We start from the raw sequence: 12,631 nt of genomic DNA, 5'->3' as shown, positions 1-12,631 counted from the left end.
ATTAAATTCATTAATAGTCACATGACCAACATAGAGTTAATTGAAAACCGCCAATGTACTTAATAGGCATGACATCAATTTTAAACATCTCAACACTTAAAAAAAAAACCCAGTAAGCTCTTTGTTTCAAGAAAAGGGGTTTGTAACTAAATGTCTAACATGTAATTGACACTAAAATATGAACTTTGTCTTAGTTTCTGTTACAGCTGTAAAATTTCAGGCAGAGCCATAAATAACATTGTACAAAGTGTAGCACTTGTGATTAAACCTTGCCTGTCGAATTCTGAAACCTTCAGCCATTACTTACTTCTGTGAATACTTTTGCCCTGGGGTTGGGGTTTTTTCTGTTCCAGTGTTGTGTCTGTTGCCGGCAATGGACACACCAATCTGCTGCTGGCCCAAGGAACTTCATTAATTTTTCTTTCCAAATTAAGCATTGTATGTGCTAGTCAGTATATAGTAAAGCACTTCTCTTTTTTATTATTAAAAAGCTGGCATTAGACTTGCGTTATAAATACCTCTCTAGAAATTTTATACTTCTTCTTTTCCTTCCTCAACAGGTGTTGCCCTCAAATCTTATCTTTTTGGCCTTGAAAGTTTATCGCTGTTGTTTTCAGTTATTGGTTCTTTTGTTTGTTTTGTTTCACTTTAGTTTTGTAGTACCTGCCCTTTAATATTTTTGCTTTGATTCTAGCAATGTATATGTATCTGTATAAAAATAAAATAATGAAAGCAGCCTAAAATTAGGGTGCACAAATAGCATGTGGTTCCAAGTAAATTGTGATTCTTATTTTGAGACAATGTTCCACTGGAAGGGAGGGAAGGGCTTACATTCATGAGACAGTAGAGCAGAGCACTATGGAAGGAGCCACGTTTATTTACAGGCCTCCTTTCTAGCTCAGTTTGTTTCATTTATTTGAAAGTCTGTTAAGAATGTTAGCCTTTTAAAACTCAAACAGGCTGGCAATAGAAGGATTCCTACCTAGTGCAAGGTAAGTGTTTAGAATGTGCTGGTGGCCTATCCTGCACCCAAGTCTCCCTCCACTATTTTAGTCCTGAAGCTGGTAAAGCCACTACTGTGTGGAAACTCCCTTGTACCCTGTTTCTACCTCTGGACCAACCAGCTCCTGCTTCCACCTATTCTGTTGAATTAAGTGATAAAATGTATTAAATGGGTAGATTGTTTCTTTTACAGGATGCCTAATGTGAATAAGGAGTTCTTTTTACTCTTTTGCTACAGAGAGCAAAAGGTAATTTTTATCATTGTGAAGATTGTGTATTCCATTTAGCAAATGTCCCATTGGTATGGGTGATGATACCACTTTTGCTGCCTGTTACTTATCAAACTTGAATTAAGTGTTTGTGAAATTGGTAGTGAGTGTATCCCTTCTATCCTTACATTCTGATAAAACCAGTTAACTATGTTTCATCTACAAAAAGTGTAATTCAAGCAACTGATACTTATAAATGATTATATTGCAGGTATATTATTAATTATGGGTAATTAAATGAACACTTCAAAACAACTCTGCTACTTGGTGTTTGGATTCAGTCCCTGAAAGAGTCTGTTCACTGAAATATTAATTCTGAACATACTTTGAAGACGTTTTTAAAAATAAGAAAAAAGTAAACTAATTTTATATCCAAAGATATAACTCAGTCATTAGGAACTGGAAGTGCATAGGAAAGCAGTGATTAATTTAGAATTTAGAATATCTTGTGTGCTTGTTAATAGAGTACTAAACATGGATTTAGGTTTGCTACTATAGTGTAATAAAGCCCTTTAATACTTTAAACCCCCTTTTTTGAAATACAGTTTAGATTCCTGGTATAGAACTCCACAGTGTATAGCAAATTAGTGAGGGGAGATGTAGTTTAGTACTCACTAGTTTGCAATTTCTGTAAAGGTTTGAAAACAAGCTAAATTGTCACGAAGCAGAAACTTTAAATTATGTGAAAAAGTCTGAAAATACACATTGGGGTTTTGCAGACTTGTGCTGATGAAATAGTGTTCAGTGTATGTAGTACATTTTCCATTGTTGGTACATTACTAGAGAATGATGGCAGAAATATTTTCAAGAATATGCGTGATATATTGAGGTTGGGTTTCCAGTTGGTCAAGGTTGCAATTCAGAGAATAAAGAAGAGCTTCATTTAGAATAAGTTCATGTCTACTGAAAATCTTTTTATAAGTGTGACCTTCCAAAGAACCAAGGACTTGAAATGCTGAGGAAGTTGTTGAAAAAAGATTTTTAAAATAAATTTTAAAAGGCTATTCTAAACTTCAGTTACCGTTTTTCAGTTGATAGAACTCATCTCATAATATGCATTTAGATGTTTGTTACTTAGAGATAAAGTGGGAAAATGTTATCTATTTTTAAGTGGGATTGATGAAATTTCTTTTGTCATAAGGAATGTCTTTTTAGCTTATGTTTGTGAGGCTGAGAGATGTTCACTACTGGCTAGTTTGCAGCACCATACAACTGAAAGGAACCTAAATGAATCACAGAAAAGTTGTGAACATTGTCCTTCCCCAACACAATGCAGGTCCATGATTCATGGCGTTGCCTCACAGCTATAGATCTTTTTTCTTTTGATGGAATGAACATACATATAAAAACATGTATAAATACTTCAGATGTCAGGATTAAAATGAATCCTTTGAAACCATTAACTGACCTAAGAATCAGATAAATAATTGTAACTGATACGAAGTTAGGAACATTTAATTACAGGAAGTCTCAAGAAAAGTAGTAAAGGTCCTCTTCCTGGTTTGACATTCTAAAAATATATTCCTAGTTCTCCCAAGAAGTGAGAACGCCAAATCTGCAAATCTGTAATCTACCTGGTCTTCTGCTTAATATGTTATTAAACTTATTTAGAATAAAATCCATTCCTATTTCAGCCACCATTCCCAGTGTGTGCCTATAAACCTACCTTGGCAGTAGCAGGTAACTGCTGCTTTCTTCATTGTTTTTATACCAATCCTGAAAGACAAAGTCTTTTTCTATCAATGTATTTAAACTTTGTTATTGTGTTACGTGTACTCTTACTTTGTTTTCAGAATATTTCACTCAAATTATCATTTGACATTTGTTGAGTGCCAAGAATTGCTAGGTAACTGTGTAACATATGTTGAAGGTGGGGTTATCCCCAAGCAAGCGAGCAGTCGTTAGAAGCCAACATGTAGTGTGCTTGGTATATAACCACTTTAGATTGTACACGCAACACTTTTATCTATAAACCCTCTCAGAAATTGATAAGAATAGGAGTCCACTAGTGGATTTTTTCCCCCTCATTTTGGTCATGTGAGCTCACTTTGTTTGCATTTTATATTTATACCATTTTGCTCTGGGAAATGCTGCAAACCCAATCCTGGCACATTGTAGTGATTTCATTAGTGAAGATGCTATTTTTATTTTAATAATTTTAAGATGTCTATCCTATACATAAGTTATATGAGAGGGCATAACAAATTATTAGATGTGTAGAGATTTCTTAAGCTCTTAAGACATTTTTAATAAGAAAGAAACATTTTTAAAGGAACTACATTGTGTTTTTTTTTTTTTTTTTTTTTGCCAAACTGGTACAAGCTAGAAAATGCACTAAGGACTGAGTGACCCACCTTGTTCATTTTGCCACTGGATAATGTAAGTTGAGAATGGAATTGTTAACCCTAAGTGTATGTTCTCTTAACTTTCATCCGTTTCTAAAGAAATCTAATTTAAGTGTTTGGGGTTTTGTTTGATCTGTATTTATTGAGTTCTGGTCATGGACCAGGAGCCGCGTGTCATGCTATGGATAGCCAGAACACAGTCATTGGGAAACGTAATGGCTCAAGACCTTCTGAATCGTTTAACTTATTTTGTATGTTGCAAAAAAAAAGTTTATTTTGCTTGAGAGTCACATTTTTTATAACTGTACAGCTTTTAAGGGATGAGAAGTGGAAAATACCCTAAAATAGGATGTAGATTTTTACAACTGTGTTTATGCTAGAACATCTACAGGTGCATTATGTAATTAAACCTAAGATTGTTTTAAAAAATTTGTGCCATGGTCTTTTTCATTCTACCCTTTAGCAAAGTTGGTGCATATCAATACTGCTCTATGGACATGCACAAATAATCCTTGTCTCCAAAGCTTTAAGATCGTTGCGTGCAAATTATACACACACAGACACAAATAAACATACAGAGATCAGTTTATGTTAATGTTAATGAATTTTTCATCTTCCGAACAGCTGTAATGGCCCACATTTTGGCAGTTAAGAGCATATTCTTACAGTGTGTGATTTTTGTGATGCCTAACTAGATTATTCTTAATGTTGGTGTGATGTTTTGTTTTCTTATCAAAGTAGCTTCTTAATAATGGTATCTGAAAGGTAGCTTGCCCAAACCTGCCAAGAGGTTTTATATACGCCTTGAAAGGGAGTGTCCTGTGATGGGGTTGAGGGTGGGTAGGGCAGAGTTTGGTTTCTTTTCAATTTGTAAAAGAATGAAAAACTAGAATTGCTCAATTTGGTTCTTTTTTTTTTTCAGTAGCCTTAATTACACAGGAATATTTACTGGAAGCATGGCAGGAAGGGATATTAATATGCTTCAAGTTCCAATTCCCTCATTTGATATTTTGATATCTTGTAGAGCTTCTGATTCTAGCAGTCTTAGACATATTTAAATGCCAGTACTTTTGCCATCTGATAATTTTACCATTCTAATATCTCACCCTTGTAGCACAAGTGTATTCTTGTGAAGAATTAAATTAATCTAAGTGTCACAATTTCTGTCCAAGCTACCTTTATTGCCAGCTAATGTGGGATGTCAGTTTCTTGGCTATCCTCATCTGATCAGAGGTGAAGTCTGGAAATCATGAATTTCCAGGTGAAGAATACAAATTCCAGATAAGAATTTGTAAGTGGTATATCTTAGATTTTCATTTTGATTTAAAAGTAATAGCTGGGATTCAGGGAGTGTTTGATCAGAATGCCTCTGGATTTTCAGACATGCTTATATGAAACTTATTTTCTTATGCATAAAACGAATTATTCCTGGAATAGGTTCTTGATGCTTTTTGTGTTGCTAGATGAGAGCTAAAGCAGAAGCTTCAAGATGAACGTGAAACTGTTGAGGTAATCAGGACCTACATGCTATTAGTCAAATAGAGGAAGCTGGAGTGCTCTCTACCACATATATCATACTGCATGTGTGTGGGGGTGGGGGGGGAGAGATCTGAAAACTGGAAATGTGATTCCAATAATGCACAAAGTAAATTTTGTGCATGGGAAATATGGGAATTCCTGGTAGCTTAAAGCTTCAGGGGCTAACTGCAGTGTATGAACACCCAGTGTGTTAGAATTGCAGTGCGTAGTTGTTTAAAAATAATATTCCTTGTAAGTGATAACCAAAATATGTGTGGCTACTGCCAATATTTTTGTTAATGAAATGTTCAGTGTCTCGCTACAGTATGATCAGAACTCTTGTGTTATAAGCTAGGTCTAAAGCTATTCTATAGCTATTGGCCTAATTGTACAATATAAATTTTTCTTTCAAAATGTTTTATTATACTACTTCTGTTATTTCTTTCACTTAATATGTCAATTGTCATAATAAAAATTTTAAATAATTTGATGTATTTAGCATGATGTGTTTGCACTTAGTTTATTTTAAACTTTGTGGCACATGGAAAACTAAGGATTTTCAATAAGTTAATGAAGGTTTAAAATTTTTATCACCCCAGAAACAAGTGCATTGTGCTCTTACTATCTAGAAAGTAAATTTGCAAGTGCATCAATTTCCCCAAGATAACTTTTAAGACTATTTGCCAAGTAGGTGAATTATAGGTGCTAGAAAGCTATTCTTGATTTCTGTCTTTAGCCTCTGGGGAGAACTGATACACTAAAGAGGCCTTGAACTTGTTCTGTGTGGCCCTGTGGGAGCACAGATCTAGATCAGAGGGCAGAAGCCTTAAGGCAAAAGCTTTCTGTTTATTCTCTAGAAAAAGTTTTTTACAGTTTTCTAATAATAACTTGAGAGTGAATTCTCACTAATCGGGAATATTTTGGATTTAGGCTGAAGTGCCATTTGGCACGAGTATAATACTTCAATGCATTCAGAAATGGGTTAAACCAGATGACAAGAAGGGGCCCTATCAACCTACAATTCTCATCTACAAATGTTGATTTGATAGATTTTCCTTACTCTTGGAATACAGTAAGATGCACAGCAATTATTTTTTACCAACAAACTAGTGGAGTTCGTCTCTATTTGCAATTCTGATTTAAAATATTACAGATAAAGAACTTATTGAATCAGAAATTTGCTTACTGATCTATTCTGGCAAGAAATGGCCAGCTTCAGATTCAGGATGACCCAGAAGGCAAGGCTGGGATTTTACTGGGAGATGCTATAAGGAGAACCTGGACAGTGCCAAAGAGGCAAGGATGAAAGGTAAGGACCCACAACCAGGAAAGGCACATGAGAGGAAGCCATCTTTAGGATGGTTGTCCTCTCTGTGACAAGCCACTTTTAATAATCTGGATGTGCTTATGCAATGGTTTCCAAAACAAAAGTACTAGTCAATTTTATTTAAAAGCCTTTCTTCTTGATTTTTAAATTTGGAATATAATTCACATACTCTATAAAGTTCACCATTTTAAAGTGTACAGTGATTTTCAGTACATTCACAAGGTTGTCATCACCTCCAAAAGAAGCCCCATATTACTAGCACTCACTACTCCCGTGCTCCCTCCAGTCCCAGGCAACCCCTAATCTACTTTTTGTAAGGATTTTCCTATTCTGGACATTTCATATATGTGAAATCATACAATATGTGGCATTTTGTGTCTGACTTCTTTAATTTGGCATGTTATAATTTTACCCATGTTTTAGTATGAATCTACTTCATTCCTTTTTATGGATATACCATGTTTTATTTTTATCCCAAACTGAGCACATTTTTTTCACTGCCTTCAGAGAGAAAGGAAGGGAGAAAAGTTGATTCAAGAGAGAATTATCATCGATTGGTTGCCTCCCGTACGTGCCCGGCCCAGGGATGAACCGCAATCTAGGTGTGTGCCCTGACTAGGAATCAAACCCACAACCTTTTGGTTACAGAGGATGCTCCAACCGAGCCACCCTGGCCAGGGCTGGATATACTACATCTTGTTTACCCATTCATCATTTGATGGATATTTGAATTGTTTACATTCTTGGGCTATTATGAATAATAAACATTTATATACAAGTTTTTGTGTGGACATATGTTTTCAATTCTCTTAAGTATATACCTAGGAATGAAATTGCTAGATCATATGGTAACTTCTTGTTTCAAGGAACTGCTGAACTGTTTTACACAGCATCTGAATCTTTACATTTCCATAGCAAAATATACAAGGCTTCCAATTGCTCCACATAAATAACATTTACTATCATTAGTCTTTTTATTAGAGCCATCCTAGTGGATATGAAGTGGTTTCTCATTGTGATTTTAATTTGCATTTCCCTGATAATTAATGTTGTGACTACCTTTTCATGTGCTTTTTGGCCACCTGGGTATCTTCTCTTCAGAAATATCTTTAAAATCCTTTGCCCATTTTAAATTGGACTACCTTTTTTTATTGTTGTGTTGTGAGAATCCTTTAAATATTCTGGATACCAGACCCTTAACAAATATCTAATTTGTAAATACATCCTCCAATTCTGCAGGCTGTCTTTTTGTTTTCTTAATGGTGTTCTTTAAAACACAAAGGTTTTTTATTTTGAAGATGTCCAGTTTGTTTTTTCCTTTTTTTTTTTTTTTTCTTTTTTTTAAATCCTCACTGAGGATATGTTCACTGATCTTTACTGAAAGAGAAAGAGGACAGAGAGAGAAACATCAATCAGCTTCCTCCCATACATACCCTGACTGGGGACCAAACCCACAACCCTTGGTGTACAGGATGATGCTCCAACCAAGTGAACCACCCGGGTAGGGCTATTTGTTCATGCTTTAAATGTCTTATCTAGGAAACTTAACCTAATTCACTGTCACAAAAATTTGTGTTTTTCCGTATAAGAGTTATATAGGTTTAGCTCTTAAATTTAGGTCTTTGATACATTCTAAGTTATTTTTGTATGTGGTGTGAGGTAGAGACCCAGATTCATTCTTTGACATGTGACTGTCCAGTTGTACCAGCACCATTTATTGAAAAGACTATTCTTTTCCGTCACTGAATTACCTTGGCATCCTTGTCAAAACTCAATTGACCAGAAATGGATTGGATTACTTCTGGACTCTCAATTTGATTCCACTAGTCTATATAGTACATTTATCTTTATGCCAGCACTACACAGTCTTGATTACTGTAGCTTTGAAGTAAGTTTTGAAATCAGGAAGTGAGTTCTCCAACTTGGCTCTTTAAAAAAAATTATATTGACTATTCTGGAGACCTTGAATTTTCATATGAATTTTAGGTTCAGTTTGTCGATTTCTGTGAAAAATGCAGTTGGAATTTTGATAGGTATTGCATTTAATATGTAGGTCATTTGGGGGAAATACTGGATTCTTCACAATAGTAAGTCTTATGATGAATGAACATGAGATGTTTTTCCTTTTATTTTAGGTATCTTTTTTTTTTCCCCCAAGAATGTTACATAGTTTTCTCTTGGCAAATATAGCCTTACATAGTTTATTCATTTTAATGGTATTATAAATGGAATTGTTTTTCTTAATTTCATTTTTAGATTGTTTACTGGTAGTGTCTAGAAATATGATTTTTTTACTTAGAAATAAAATAAACTTAACCAAAGACTTAAAAGACTTGTACACTGAAAACTTCAAGGTTTTGCTGGAAGTAATTAAAGAAAACACAAATAAGTTGAAAGACATGTTCATGGATCTGAAGACATAATATTGTTAAAATGCCAACACTAAAATATGTTTTCTGCAGAAGTGGAAAAATTAACCCTAATATTCATAGGGAATCTAAACAGCCAAAATACACTTGAAAAAGAAGAGTAAAATTGAAGGATGTATACTTTCTGATTTAAAAACTTACTACAAAGCTACAGTAGTCAAAGCGGTGTAGTAAAAAGACATGGCATAAATATAGTCATATAGACCAATGGGATAAAGTACACAGCCAATAAATAAACCCTCATGTACATAGTCAAATGATTTTTGACAAAGATACAAGGTTGTCCAATGGGGAAAAAAATCTTTTCAACAAATGGTACCAGGAAAACTAGACATCCATGTACAAAAGAATGACACTACACCCTTACCTAAAGCCATATGCAAAAATTAAGTCAAATGGATCAGAGATCTAAATAAAAGACTTAAAACAATACACTTTAGAAGAAAACAGAAAAAAACTTCATGACATTTGATTTGGCAATGATTCCATGGATACAACACCAAAAGCACAGGAAACAAAAGAAAAAATAGATAAATTTTAATATTGCACATCAGAATGAAAAATTTCTGTGTAAAGACACAACAGTGAAAAGGCAATCCATGGAATGGGAGAAAATATGTGCAAATTGTTTATCTGATAAGGGGTTAATATCCAGAATATAAAATGAACTTCTATAACTCAATAAACAAAATAATCTGATTTTACATTTCTCCCATGATATACAAATGGCCAAAAAACAATTTAAAAATGCTTAACATCACTAATCACTGGGGAAGTCAAAATCAAATGAGGTATCACCTAATACCCATTAGGATGGATACTATGAAAAAAAATAGCAAGTGTTGGTGAGGATGTGAAAAATGGGGACCACTGTGTACAGTTTGGTGGGAATGTAAAATGGTGCAGCCACTATGGAAGAGTTTGGCGGTTCCTCAAAAAATTAAAAATTGAACTAGCAAATGGTCCAGCAACTTCAATCTGGGTGTGTACCCAAAATAATTGAAAGCATATCAAAAGAATGTGTGTGAATTCCTTAGAATTTTATAAATACAGCACGATTTCATCTGTGAATAGAGAAAATTAGATTCCTTTTATTTCTTGCCTAATTGCCTGACTATAACCACTAATACAATATTGAATGAAGTGTCAAAAATGGACATCCTTGTCTTTTTTCGAATCTTAACAAGAAAGCAGTCTTATGATTTCGTACAATACTAGCTGACAGTATTTCATAGATGTTCTTTTTCAGGTTGAGGAAGCACCCTTCCACTTCTACTTTTTATATCTATTGAGATCAGATCATGTGGTTTTCTTGCTTTATTAATATTGTATATTACGTTGATTGATTTTCATGTTGAATCAGCCTTCCATTCCTGGGATAAATCCCGCTTGGTCATTGTGTTGAGGATCCCAAGACCACCCCCAAGATCAATGATTCATTAAGGGGACTCACAGGATTCAACATATAGTTGTACTCACAGTTATGATTTTTTACTGTGAAAGGATGCAAAGCAAAATCAGCAAAGGGAAATGACATGTGCAAAGTTCAGAGATAACTGGGCACAGGCTTCCAAGGGTCTTTTTCCAGTGGAGTCACACAAGATGCACTTAATTCCCCTGGCAATGAGTTAACACTTATGAATGTTACCTACTGTGGAAGCTCATTAGAGACTCAGTGCCCAATATTTTACTGGGAGCTAACCACACAGGAGCCATCTTGTGTAGCACACACCAAAATTCCAGATCCCTGGAAGGAAAGGTGTTAAGCATAAACCACATTGTTTGCCCAAACGATGTAAGCACAATGAGCCACCCAGCTAGGGCAGAGAGAATCCTCTCGAAATCAAAGTTCCCAGGCAGTAAGTAGTAAAACGCCAACTTTATCAGCAGGCCTTTCTAAGGATAAGCATTCTCAGCTCTACTGTGATAACTCTTTTCTGCACAGTCCATCCCCATGGGCCCTTGACCTTACAACAAATGTATCATCAGTAAAATTTTATACAGCAGGGTAAGTGCAAACTGTAATTTTGACTTCTGTTATCTGTTATACAGGTTTTACCAATTTTCTCCCTGTGTTGTTTGGGGGATTCTGTTTCTGAGCAAAGTGTTAGCTGTTTTACTAAATAGCCAACCACATATAGATGTCCCACTGGAACCTTCAAACTTGTCATTTCCCATATTCGATTTGTTAGTTACTTTCAAAGCCTACTCCTCCTCCTGAATTCTCCATCTTGGAGAAATGTGTCAGCACCCACTCAACCACTTAGGCCGGAAATTTAAGGAATAATACTTGATTTCTCTCTCCCTTTTTCATCCAGCATGATCTTCATCTTCAACACCGTCTTTCCTCTGATCTCCCTCCGGGTTTTGAAGATTTTACCTTCGGGTAGCTTTAGAATCTGTCCGTTTCTGTCCTTGATGCCACTCTCTCACCTATATACTATGGCAAGCACTTCCTAATACTCTGCCTGATCAGAGTGCCCCTTCTCCAGTCTCACTACTAACAAACCAATCTGTTTTAAAATTTTACATTCTTGCCCTGTCTGGTGTGGCTCAGTCGGTTGGAGGTGGTTCCATAACTGAAAGTTTGTAGGTTCCATTACAGTGAGGGCACATAACTAGGTTGTAGGTTCACTCCCTGATTCTTCAGTCAGGTGTGAAGAGGAGGCAGCCAACTGATGCTTCGCTCTCTCATTGATGTTTCTCTCTCCCTTCCTCTCTAAAGCAATGGAAAAAAATGTCCTCAGTTGAGGATTTTTAAAAACTTTAAAAAATTAAAAATTTAACATTCCTTTTAACTCCTCAGAAGATAGAAATAAAACTGCAGACGTCCCATCCTCCTGCCACAACAGTGCAACACCATAGGTATGATCATACTGATTTTATAGGCAAGAAAGTGATGCCTGGAGAGACTGACTTGAATTCCACAAGTTCTCTCATAGCTAAACTCTTGCTCTTGAATTTAATGCTTCAGGCCTCTCGTCTATAAAACTGGATCAATTATAATAACTTCCTCAAAGGGCTGCCATAAAGAGAAAAGAAATAACACTAGTAGAGAGCCTAGAACAGCGCCTGGCGCACAACACTCGGACACCTTTAGCTACTATATTATGATCACTTAAGGTTTTTAAATTTTTTCTTATTTCTTACACGTAGGGTTTTTATTGCTCTTATTACTTTTCAGTGCCCAACGAAGAAATAAAGCCCTATCTCCTTACAGACATATCCAGTTCTTCACCCAGAGTTAATTACCTCTTTGGGTTCGTTTGCCTGCTTCAGTCAAGGGGATACAGGGCTCGTGCACTAGGGCGGTGACAGGACCCAGACTGATGTCTGGGGCATGGCGGTTGAGATGTGAACAGTCTGGGAGTAGGCAGATACAAGTGAGAGGAGCCTTGAACCCAGTTAGGACACCTCTGACCTCTAGACCCGTGTGGTCTCTATTTCCTGTGCATCCTCTGTGTCTCAGGCTTTCAGGTTTTATTGGTAGAAAAAAGAATTTATAATTCCTTGTGCTTCCTCTCACAAGGGTGCTGTTATGTAGGATGTGGGGCGCAGCGCTCCGTTATTCCAAACCTGGAGCCTTAGAAATGACGAGTGAGTAGGGAGCGTACCCACGCGAAACACCCTCCCAGGTCCTTTCGGGACTCCAAGAGCTAACTCTAGAACGTCTCGTCTCTATGGTGGATGGTCCTCAAATTCCGGGGCAAACCAAGTTACTCTTCCGGGGTAATTCCTATC

This window comes from Furipterus horrens, unplaced genomic scaffold (assembly GCF_987537825.1).
Source record: "Furipterus horrens unplaced genomic scaffold, mFurHor1.1.pri manual_scaffold_2, whole genome shotgun sequence".
In the NCBI taxonomy this organism is placed as follows: Eukaryota; Metazoa; Chordata; class Mammalia; order Chiroptera; family Furipteridae; genus Furipterus; species Furipterus horrens.
This window is presented reverse-complemented; position numbering follows the sequence as displayed.